Source organism: Phyllobates terribilis, unplaced genomic scaffold (assembly GCF_046119375.1).
Source record: "Phyllobates terribilis strain yellow unplaced genomic scaffold, ASM4611937v1 Scaffold_489__1_contigs__length_1346288, whole genome shotgun sequence".
Lineage (NCBI taxonomy): Eukaryota > Metazoa > Chordata > Amphibia > Anura > Dendrobatidae > Phyllobates > Phyllobates terribilis.
Window position 1 is genome coordinate 334,252 of NW_027363249.1, and position 12,359 is coordinate 346,610.

At 47.6% G+C, this 12,359-nt stretch overlaps 1 protein-coding gene and 1 pseudogene across 2 annotated transcripts in view; one reads left to right on the forward strand and one right to left on the reverse strand.

The window, feature by feature from the left end:
• The window catches only part of LOC141230050 (uncharacterized), a 349,419-nt gene that overhangs the window by 134,494 nt on the left and 202,566 nt on the right, over positions 1-12,359 (forward strand). The gene's annotated exons all lie outside the window — the stretch shown is intronic.
• LOC141230053 (vacuolar protein sorting-associated protein 37A-like) overlaps positions 1-12,359 on the reverse strand; it is a 33,259-nt pseudogene that overhangs the window by 11,280 nt on the left and 9,620 nt on the right.

Sequence of the window (12,359 nt, forward strand, 5' to 3'; positions counted from 1 at the left end):
GTCAGGGGCTGGCAGCTGCAGAGCTCGCCCTGACTGAGAAGTATCACCGGACCCGGAGTCCGAGGCTGTGGGGACTAATCTCTACCCAGCAGCAGAAACCGACTGGCAGGGGATTGCAGGTCCTCTGGCCCAGAAACCCGAAGGCACGGTCACACGCGTGGGACCAGCACCGCCATCGTGGAGCGGAAGCCATTAGAAGGCCCCGAGTCACCGGCCATACGGGTGAGCACCACACGGTACACTCAGGGACGTGGGCTACTTTTACCCGCCTCTAGCAAGGTAGCCAGAAGAGTACAGTTAGTTGGGAAGGCCTACAACTCCGCCTGGCCAGGGGAGATCCCATCTGCTCAAGGACTGACCAGGCCCTGATTGCTAGCAAGTACTCCGGGAGGGTCTATCTTTGTCACCAGTAAAGACCCTGAACTACACCGCATCGTCTCTGAGTGGTTCCTGCTACCCCCATCATCCACGTCGGCTGCCCTGAGGCCATACCCCTCCCGTTGGGGGTTATACCATCCACGCTGCACCATCCTTCCACCGGCCTCAGCGGTCTGCCCTGCAGCGGCAGCTCCATAGCTGCATTCAACGGGTGGCGTAGTCATCCACCATCCACTGCTAATAGACTGCCACTTAGTCTGACTCCCTGGGCACGGACCGGGTCACCGCCACGAGACTACTACCCCCCATCTGATCCGGCTCTGGGTAGGCTCCCGCGTGCGCAACGCTGCGCGACTCAGGCCCAGGGGCGCGTCATATACTTGTGGCCACCTGACCGCCTTTCCCGGTGTGGACACCACAGAATCCTCACTGTGTGCAGTGTGCTCTACGTGAGGATTCACAAGTCTGCACTCATACACAGTGACTGCAGACTTGTCGTTTTAGACCAGACAACCCCTTTACAGAAACATCTTCCCTGCCCACCTATTAAAGTTTAATTGACATTTTTTGGCTTTTTCTGATCACGGCTGCGCACTTACTTCAGACGGGGGGACAGGCACCGGCAGATCTGTAATTAGGCCGTATGCGGGGGCGGCAGTTTTGGCAGAGTTGTATGTGGAAGGAACAGGTTCAGATACTGGCACTGATCTATTGTTATCTTGTGTAGGGAAAGGTGGAAACAAAGAAAAGCCAGAAAGAGGGTGCGGAGGCCTCCCTGCGGGATTGCTGTACAGGCGGAAAGACAAGAAAGGGTTTCCCTCATTAGATTAGTATTCTCCCAAGCACGATCGTAATGAAATAGGACATACAATATCTGTAGGTAGATGCTGTGTCGCCAACATGCCAGCAGATAGATCAGCCTATTATGTGCTGTAATTCTGCAGCTCTGAACATACTGTGTACGGACAGATACACACTATTAACACACAGTTACCCTGCAATCCTATTAGTATACCAGAGATGTTAATCTGCAGATAAGGTTACTGACAGGCTTCATGAGGACACAATGTAGCCCGTACTCCACATGGGCTGCCAGATGATCACCTCTCCTCTACTGCTAGTGTAGCCGCCATGCAAGGTGCACAATGGGAGAGAACTGTCCGGGCCCTGCTTACCGGCAGCAGCAACATACAGCACATCCACGGACAGAAAATGTACAAGAGAAGTAAGAGGAGCCGTCTGGATGGTATATAGCACCCTGTAATGCTGGGTTTAGTCATTATACCCATTCTGCCCATCAGCAGCATCATATCCATAGGCAGTCACTTCTGGAGATGTTTAGACAGGCGAGCCGCACTTCTGTCCGCACAGAATGATGGTTAATATGATAGAATCTCAGCAGCACACGATCTGATCACACAGGGCGATGATGTGCTGCCAATAACGCTACAGCTTAAGCAGTCTTGAAAATGACCGCCCCATCGCACCAGCTTAGTGCTCCAAGTCTCTTCTATTCACCGCCACATATTTCTGATAAATTGACATCACTGTGACTCCAACTTGTCACTACAACTGAAGACTTCTTTGGTCTCTGAAGTGTAAATGATTGTGAACACACCGCCATTTCCACAGCTCCCATAGCGTTAGCCTATGTTCACATGTGCAGTAATCATCAGGTAGGATGGATCCAGCAGCGATCCATTCACACACAAAAAAAAAAAATTGACACAACTTTTTTGTCCACCTGAAAAGAAACTAATTTCAACTCGGTCCATTTTCTTAACACTGACGTCTATGGAAAACGGATCCGTTTATTAGCCATCTGTTTTCTTCCTTTTGAAACTGATCCAGTAAATAGAACAATTAACCTTTTGCAAAATGAAAAAAAAATGGATGGCTAATTAACAAATCAGTTTTCCATAGGGTTCAATGTTACAAAATGGATCAAATGGAAATAAGTTTTTTTTTTTGCCACATAAAAAAAAGTTGGGCCTGCACAACTGTTCTGTTATCAGATTGCTGCTGGATACGGACTATGTCCACACATCCAGTAATCATGTTAGAACGCTCTAATGGATGATTACTGACGTGTGAACATAGTCTCATGTGCAGCGGCATCATGCAGAGTTTCCCCGACACACCGTGTCTGCAAATTGAGAATCTGGTTTGGCTTTTATCCTAAGTCATATGGCAAGGCTCGTTAAAGGGTCGATATTGACTTTTAGGATTACTTCCAAAAGGTGGCGCTAAAGTTCTAATCCTCTTCCTCTCTGAAGAGACAATTTGCATATTTAATTGCCCAGAGGAGCATGCACGGCTTATACGTCTCCTCACTCTGACATGCCAGGCTTGGCTTGGCATTCTCCACAAGGAGAAACGCTAGCCCTTAGACCCCAACCACTCGGTACAAAACTCTCATCATTGGTGTACAGTGGGTATTCCCATCAAACAATATGGAAAGGAGGGGACCCATAATTTGTAAAGTCTGAATTTTGATAATGTTAAAAGTCTAAAGGAGAGAAAAAGAAATGTTCAGGTACAAGTTAAGGTACAACTCTACAAAGAAACCTGCAGTCAAAATTAGAACTTACTGTCATTTGCTACATGGAACCACAAATTCAGCCGCAATGTGAGGGTAAACAATCGTTCAGATGACCAGAAATAAGTGCTAAAAGCGGATGTGCCATCTTATCAAGTAGAAGTGCACCGCTCCCCAGCCTCCTCGCTTCCCGATTTATGGGGAGCAGTGCGCTCCTGCTTGATTGACAGCTTGGTGCAGCGGCATGTGTTGTGCGGCTTGTCCGAACTATGCGCTCTCTGGTGCTGCAAGCAGAGATCATTTTGCCTTTGCAGCATCTGGGAAGCAGTGGCACTGAAGCCGGCAGTGCGCTCCAGCCATCCAGCCAGCTTCGGGCAGTGCTTACAAGCTCTACTGGGAAGGACTTGTATTTTGCCACCGCAGAAGCAGAAAAAAATAAAATTAAATATACTTCCATTGTTGAGAATGGAAAGGATTTTTAATAACAAGTAAATTACTAAATTGCTTGATTTTACAAGAATTTTGCAATTTCACCAGTTTAAGAATATTGGAATAACCCTTTAAACTTAGATGATATTCCACCATAACAATGGAAGGATCTGAGATCTCAGGACAATATAATTACTTACTAGGGGAAAGAGCCAGAGGTTGGGGCCAGGGTTGGAGGGCTTTTCCAAAACTCTTCTAGTAAATTCTGGACTATTTTCCCAAGATCTGAGTGCATAGTAAACTAAAAAAGGAGAAAATTGTTAAGATGTTAACAGCTGTAAACTCTCATCAGAAAGAATCATGTGGCTAATGCCATAATAACACCTAACATGATCAGAGATTCCTGGCTTTACCCTGTGTTCCAAATTATTATGCAAATAATATTTTCTCAGATTTTCCCAAATTACCTATATGAATTGCAGTCATTGTAATTTTCCAGTCAAATAACTATTAGAGTACAATTGAAAGGTTTTTGTACAAACTGCCTATGATAACAGTATATTTAAAAAAATAAAAAACTCAAACTGCACTCAAAGTGCATGTTCCAAATTATTATGCACAGCAGAGTTTTCAGCCTTTTCATTTTAATAAAGAACAAAAAAATGGTCATTTTTGAAATTATAAGCATTAGCAGGTTATTACAAACTGAAATCAAACAGTTTTCAACTCAAAACTTTATTCTAGGTGATGTTACATTTTCACATAGGACCCCTTGTTCGAAAGGAGCTTCTGAACTCTCTCGTCCATTGAATTTGTCAGGTTTTGGATGGTTTCTGCTTCAATTGTTTTGCATGAGGACAGAATACCCTCCCAGAGCTGTTGCTTAGATGTGAACTGCCTCCCGCCATCATAGACACTCCTTCTGATGATGCTCCAGAGGTTCTCAATGGGGTTGAGGTCAGGGGAGCATGGGGGCCACACCATAAGTTTGTCCCCTTTTATGCCCATAGCAGCCAGAGATGCAGATGTGTTATGTGCAGCATGAGACGGGGCATTATCATGCATGAAATGATCTCGATGGTCCAGATGGATGGAGTGGAGGATGGCTGGTTGATGGACACCCCATGCAAACACGGCTACGGCGCTAACAAGGAGGAGGTGGAGTAATGTTTTGGGCTGGAATCATGGGGAGAGGGATTGTCGGCCCTTTTAGGATCCCTGAAGGGGTAAAGATGAACTCCATAATGTATGTTGAGTTTCTCAAACAGCACTTCCTTCCATGGTTCAAGAAGAAGAACCGTGCATTCCGCAGCAAGATCATTTTCATGCATGATAATGCCCCGTCTCATGCTGCGCATAACACATCTGCATCTCTGGCTGCTACGGGCATAAAAGGGGACTAACTTATGGTGTGGCCCCCATGCTCCCCTGACCTCAACCGCATTGAGAACCTCTGGAGCATCATCAGAAGGAGTGTCTATGATGGCGGGAGGCAGCTCACATCTAAGCAACAGCTTTGGGAGGGTATTCTGTCCTCATGCAAAACAATTGAAGCAGAAACCATCCAAAACCTGACAAATTCAATGGACGAGAGAGTTCAGAAGCTCCTTTCGAACAAGGGGTCCTATGTGCAAATGTAACATCACCTAGAATAAAGTTTGAGTTGAAAACTGTTTGATTTCAGTGTGTAATAACCTGCTAATGCTTAGAATTTCAAAAATGACCATTTTTTTGTTCTTTATTAAAATGAAAAGGTTGAAAACTCTGCTGTGCATAATAATTTGGAACATGCATTTTGAGTGCAGTTTGAGTTTTTTATTTTTTTAAAAATATACTGTTATCATAGGCAGTTTGTACAAAAACCTTTCAATTGTACTCTAATAGTTATTTGACTGGAAAATTACAATGACTGCAATTCATATAGGTAATTTGGGAAAATATTATTTGCATAATAATTTGGAACACAGTGTATACAGACCACAAAGTATGGCAGTATCAGCGATCAAGCAGACAAGGGCTGGAGAGAGCAGGAGAGACGCTAGAAAGACGCTCGAGAGAGAGAGAGCAGGAGAGACGCTCGAGAGAGAGAGGGAGAGCTGGAGAGACGCTCAAGATCAAGAGAGACGCTCGAGAGAGAGAGAGCAGGAGAGACGCTCAAGATCAGGAGAGACGCTCGAGAGAGAGAGAGCAGGAGAGACGCTCGAGAGAGAGAGCAGGAGAGACGCTCAAGATCAGGAGAGACGCTCGAGAGAGAGAGAGCAGGAGAGACGCTCGAGAGAGAGAGCAGGAGAGACGCTCGAGAGAGAGAGAGAGAGCAGGAGAGACGCTCAAGATCAGGAGAGACGCTCGAGAGAGAGAGCAGGAGAGACGCTCGAGAGAGCAGGAGAGACGCTCGAGAGAGAGCAGGAGAGACGCTCGAGAGAGAGAGAGCAGGAGAGACGCTCGAGAGAGAGAGAGCAGGAGAGACGCTCGAGAGAGAGAGCAGGAGAGACGCTTGAGAGAGAGAGAGAGCAGGAGAGACGCTCGAGAGAGAGATCAGGAGAGACGCTCAAGAGAGAGAGAGAGCAGGAGAGACGCTCGAGAGAGAGAGAGCAGGAGCGACGCTCGAGAGAGAGAGAGAGCAGGAGAGACGCTCAAGATCAGGAGAGACGCTCGAGAGAGAGAGAGCAGGAGAGACACTCGAGAGAGAGAGCAGGAGAGACGCTCGAGAGAGAGAGAGAGCAGGAGAGACGCTCGAGAGAGAGAGAGCTGGAGAGACGCTCGAGAGAGAGAGCAGGAGAGACGCTCGAGAGAGACAGAGCAGGAGAGACGCTCAAGATCAGGAGAGACGCTCGAGAGAGAGAGAGCAGGAGAGACGCTCGAGAGAGAGAGCAGGAGAGACGCTCGAGAGAGAGCAGGAGAGACGCTCGAGAGAGAGCAGGAGAGATGCGAGAGAGAGAGAGAGAGCAGGAGAGACGCTCAAGATCAGGAGAGACGCTCGAGAGAGAGAGAGAGCAGGAGAGACGCTCGAGAGAGAGAGAGAGCAGGAGAGACGCTCAAGATCAGGAGAGACGCTCGAGAGAGAGAGAGAGCAGGAGAGACGCTCGAGAGAGAGCAGGAGAGACGCTCGAGAGAGAGAGCAGGAGAGACGCTCGAGAGAGAGAGAGAGCAGGAGAGACGCTCAAGATCAGGAGAGACGCTCGAGAGAGAGAGCAGGAGAGACGCTCGAGAGAGAGAGCAGGAGAGACGCTCGAGAGAGAACAGGAGAGACGCTCGAGAGAGAGACAGCAGGAGAGACGCTCGAGAGAGAGAGCAGGAGAGACGCTCAAGATCAGGAGAGACGCTCGAGAGAGAGAGAGAGCAGGAGAGACGCTCGAGAGAGAGCAGGAGAGACGCTCGAGAGAGAGCAGGAGAGACGCTCGAGAGAGAGAGCAGGAGAGACGCTCAAGATCAGGAGAGACGCTCGAGAGAGAGAGAGAGCAGGAGAGACGTTCGAGAGAGAGAGCAGGAGAGACGCTCGAGAGAGAGCAGGAGAGACGCTAGAGAGAGAGAGAGCAGGAGAGACGCTCGAGAGAGAGAGAGCAGGAGAGACGCTCGAGAGAGAGAGAGCAGGAGAGACGCTCGAGAGAGAGAGAGCAGGAGAGACGCTCGAGAGAGAGAGCAGGAGAGACGCTCGAGAGAGAGAGAGCAGGAGAGAAGCTTGAGAGAGAGAGCAGGAGAGATGCTCGAGAGAGAGAGCAGGAGAGACGCTTGAGAGAGAGAGCAGGAGAGACGCTCGAGAGAGAGAGAGCAGGAGAGACGCTCGAGAGAGAGAGAGCAGGAAAGACGCTCGAGAGAGAGAGAGCAGAAGAGACGCTCGAGAGAGAGAGAGCAGGAGAGACGCTCGAGAGAGAGCAGGAGAGACGCTCGCGAGAGAGAGCAGGAGAGATGCTCGAGAGAGAGAGAGCAGGAGAGACGCTCTAGAGAGAGAGCAGGAGAGGAGCTCGAGAGAGAGAGAGCAGGAGAGATGCTCGAGAGAGAGAGAGCAGGAGAGACGCTCGAGAGAGAGAGAGAGCAGGAGAGACGCTCGAGAGAGAGAGCAGGATAGACGCTCGAGAGAGAGAGAGCAGGAGAGACGCTCGAGAGAGAGAGCAGGAGAGATGCTCGAGAGAGAGAGCAGGAGAGACGCTCGAGAGAGAGAGCAGGAGAGACGCTCGAGAGAGAGAGAGCAGGAGAGACGCTCGAGAGAGAGCAGGAGAGACGCTCGAGAGAGAGAGAGCAGAAGAGACGCTCGAGAGAGAGAGAGCAGGAGAGACGCTCGAGAGAGAGCAGGAGAGACGCTCGAGAGAGAGAGAGCAGGAGAGATGCTCGAGAGAGAGAGCAGGAGAGACGCTCGAGAGAGAGAGAGCAGGAGAGACGCTCGAGAGAGAGAGCAGGAGAGACGCTCGAGAGAGAGAGAGCAGGAGAGACGATAGAGAGAGAGAGATGTTCGAGAGAGAGAGCAGGAGAGAAGCTCGAGAGAGAGAGCAGGAGAGGTGCTCGAGAGAGAGCAGGAGAGACGCTCGAGAGAGAGAGCAGGAGAGAAGCTTGAGAGAGAGAGCAGGAGAGACGCTCGAGAGAGAGAGAGCAGGAGAGACGCTAGAGAGAGAGAGACGCTCGAGAGAGAGAGCAGGAGAGAAGCTCGAGAGAGAGAGCAGGAGAGACGCTCGAGAGAGAGCAGGAGAGACGCTCGAGAGAGAGCAGGAGAGACGCTCGAGAGAGAGAGCAGGAGAGACGCTCGAGAGAGAGAGCAGGAGAGACGCTCGAGAGAGAGAGCAGGAGAGATGCTCGAGAGAGAGAGAGCAGGAGAGACACTCGAGAGAGAGAGAGCAGGAGAGATGCTTGAGAGAGAGAGCAGGAGAGACGCTCGAGAGAGACAGAGCAGGAGAGACGCTCGAGAAAGAGAGCAGGAGAGACGTTTGAGAGAAAGAGCAGGAGAGAAGCTAGAGAGAGAGAGTAGGAGAGACGCTCGAGAGAGAGAGCAGGAGAGACGCTCGAGAGAGAGAGCAGGAGAGATGCTCGAGAGAGAGAGCAGGAGAGACGCTCGAGAGAGAGAGCGGGAGAGACGCTCGATAGAAAGCAGGAGCAACTGTCAATCACTTCATCACTATATGACTCAGTAATGATACCTATAGCATATTACTCAGGGTGACAACATGGCAGGTCACAGAGTTACTTTCATGATCTAGATTTGCTAAATTGGAGACATATCATGATACAAAGCCCATGTCCATGACTTATGTCAGCTCCAAAGTGAAATATGTATTAAAAAAAATAAAAAAAAATTATATATATACACACACATATACATACACTGCTCAAAAAAATAAAGGGAACACTCAAATAACACATCCTAGATGTGAATGAATGAAATATTCTCATTGAATACTTTGTTCTGTACAAAGCTGAATGTGCTGACAACAAAATCACATAAAAATCATCAATGGAAATCACATTTATTAACTAATGGAGGCCTGGATTTGGAGCCACCCCCAAAATTAAAGTGGTAAAACACACTACAGGCTGATCCAACTTTGATGTAATGTCCTTAAAACAAGTCAAAATGAGGTTCAGTATTGTGTGCGGCCTCCACGTACCTATATGACCTCCCTACAACGCCTGGGCATGCTCCTGATGAGGTTGCGGATGGTCTCCTGTGCGATCTCCTCCCAGGCCTGGACTAAAGCATCCGCCAACTCCTGGACAGTCTGTGGTGCAATGTGACGTTGGTGGATGGAGCGAGACATGATGTCCCAGATGTGCTCAATCGGATTCAGGTCTGGGGGATGGGCGGGACAGTCCATAGCTTCAATGCCTTCATCTTGCAGGAACTGCTGACACACTCCAGCCACATGAGGTCTGGCATTGTCCTACATTAGGAGGAACCCAGGACCAACCGCACCAGCATATGGTCTCACAAGGGGTCTGAGGATCTCGTCTCGGTATCTAATGGCAGTCAGGCTACCTCTGGCGAGCACATGGAGGGCTGTGCGGCCCTCCAAAGAAATGCCACTCCACACCATTACTGACCCACTGCCAAACCGGTCATGCTGAAGGATGTTGCAGGCAGCAGATCGCTCTCCGCGGCCTCTCCAGACTCTGTCATGTCTGTCACATGTGCTCAGTGTGAACCTGCTTTCATCTGTGAAGAGCACAGGGCGCCAGTGGCGACTTTGCCAATCCTGGTGTTCTGTGGCAAATGCCAAGCGTCCTGCACAATGTTGGGATGTGATCACAACCCCCATCTGTGGACGTCGGGCCTTCATACCACCCTCATGGAGTCGGTTTCTAACCGTTTGTGCAGACACATGCACATTTGTGGCCTGCTGGAGGACATTTTGCAGGGCTCTGTCAGTGCTCCCCCTGTTCCTCCTTGCACAAAGGCGGAGGTAGCGGTACTGCTGCTGGGTTGTTGCCCTCCTACGGCCCCCTCCTTGTCTCCTGGTGTACTGGCCTGTCTCCTGGTAGCACCTCCAGCCTCTGGACACTACGCTGACAGACACAGCAAACCTTCTTGCCACTGCTCGCACTGATGTGCCATCCTGGATGAGCTGCACTACCTGAGCAACTTCTGTGGGTTGTAGAGTCCGTCTCATGCTACCACGAGTGTGAAAGCATAACCAACATTCAAAAGTGACCAAAACATCTGCCAGAAAGCATTGGTACTGAGATGTGGTCCCCACCTGCAGAATCACTCCTTTGAGGGTGTCTTGATAATTGCCAATGATTTCCATCTATTGTCTATTCCATTTGCACAACAGCATGTGAAATTGATTGTCAGTGTCGTTTCCTAAGTGGACAGTTTGATCTACTTGGAGTTATATTCTGTTGTTTAAGTGTTCCCTTTATTTTTTTGAGCAGTGTATATATACAGTACAGACCAAAAGTTTGGACACACCTTCTCATTTAAAGATTTATCTGTATTTTCATGACTAAGAAAATTGTACATTCACACTGAAGGCATCAAAACTATGAATTAACACATGTGGAATTATATACTTGACAAAAAAGTGTGAAACAACTGAAAATATGTCTTATATTCTAGGTTCTTCAAAGTAGCCACCTTTTTCTTTGATGACTGCTTTGCACACTCTTGGCATTCTCTTGATGAGCTTCAAGAGGTAGTCACCGGAAATGGTTTTCACTTCACAGGTGTGCCCTGTCAGGTTTAATAAGTGAGATTTCTTACCTTATAAATGGGGTTGGGTCCATCAGTTGTGTTGTGCAGAAGTCTGGTGGATACACAGCTGATAGCCCTACTGAATAGACTGTTAGAATTTGTATTATGGCAAGAAAAAAGCAGCTAAGTAAAGAAAAACGAGTGGCCATCATTACTTCAACCACTTCGCGCCAGAGCCTGTTTTTGCCTTCGTGACCGGGCCAATTTTTTCAATTCTGACCACTGTCACTTTATGAGGTAATTACTCTGAAACGCTTCAACGGATCCCCCTGATTCTGAGATTGTTTTTTTGTGACATATTGTACTTCATGATAGTGGTAAAATTTCTTTGATATCACTTGCGTTTGATTGTGAAAAAATCAGAAATTTGGCGAAAATTTTGAAAATTTTGCAATTTTCAAACTTTGAATTTTCATGCCCTTTAATCAGAGAGATATGTCACACAAAATAGTTAATAAATAACATTGCCCACATGTCTACTTCACATCAGCACAATTTTGGAACCAAAATTTTTTTTTGTTAGGAAGCTATAAGGGTTAAAAGTTGACCAGCGATTTCTCATTTTTACAACAAAATTTGCAAAAACATTTTTTTAGGGACCACATCTTATTTGAAGTGACTTTGAGGAGCCTTTATGACAGAAAATACCCAAAAGTGATACCATTCTAAAAACTGCACCCCTCAAGATGCTCAAAACCACATTCAAGAAGTTTATTAACCCTTCATGTCCTTCACAGGAATTTTTGGAATGTGGAAGAAAACAATGAACATTTAACTTTTTTTCACAAAACTGCTACTTTAACCTCAAATTTTTAATTTTCACAAGGGCAGCCAGAAAAAATGGACCCCAAAATGTGTTGTGTAATTTCTCCTGAGCACGCTGATACCCCATATGTGGTGCAAATCCACTGTTTGGGTGCACGGCATGGCTTGGAAGGTAAGGAGCGCCATTTGACTTTTGGAATGGAAATTTGACTGGAATGGATAGCGGACGCCATGTTGCATTTGGAGAGCCCCTGAGGTGCCTAAACAGAGGAAACCCCCAACAAGTGACCCCATTTTGGAAACTAGACCCCTCAAGGAACTTATCTAGATGTGTGGTGAGCACCTTGAACCCCCAGGGGCTTCACAGAATTTTATAATGTTGAAGTGTGAAAATAAAAAAACACATTTTTAACACAAAACTGCTACTTTAGCCTCAAATTTTTAATTTTCACAAGGGCAGCCAGAAAAAATGGACCCCAAAATGTGTTGTGCGATTTCTCCTGAGCACGCTGATACCCCATATGTGGTGCAAAGCCACTGTTTGGGCACACGGCATGGCTTGGAAGGTAAGGAGCGCCATTTGACTTTTGGAATGGAAATTTGACTGGAATGGATAGCGGACGCCATGTTGCATTTGGAGAGCCCCTGAGGTGCCTAAACAGAGGAAACCCCCAACAAGTGACCCCATTTTGGAAACTAGAGCCCTCAAGGAACTTATCTAGATGTGTGGTGAGCACCTTGAACCCCCAGGGGCTTCACAGAATTTTATAATGTTGAAGTGTGAAAATAAAAAAACAAATTTTTAACACAAAACTGCTACTTTAGCCTCAAATTTTTAATTTTCACAAGGGCAGCCAGAAAAAATGGACCCCAAAATGTGTTGTGCAATTTCTCCTGAGCACGCTGATACCCCATATGTGGTGCAAAGCCACTGTTTGGGCGCACGGCATGGCTTGGAAGATAAGGAGCGCCATTTGACTTTTGGAATGGAAATTTGACTGGAATGGATAGCGGACGCCATGTTGCATTTGGAGAGCCCCTGAGGTGCCTAAACAGAGGAAACCCCCAACA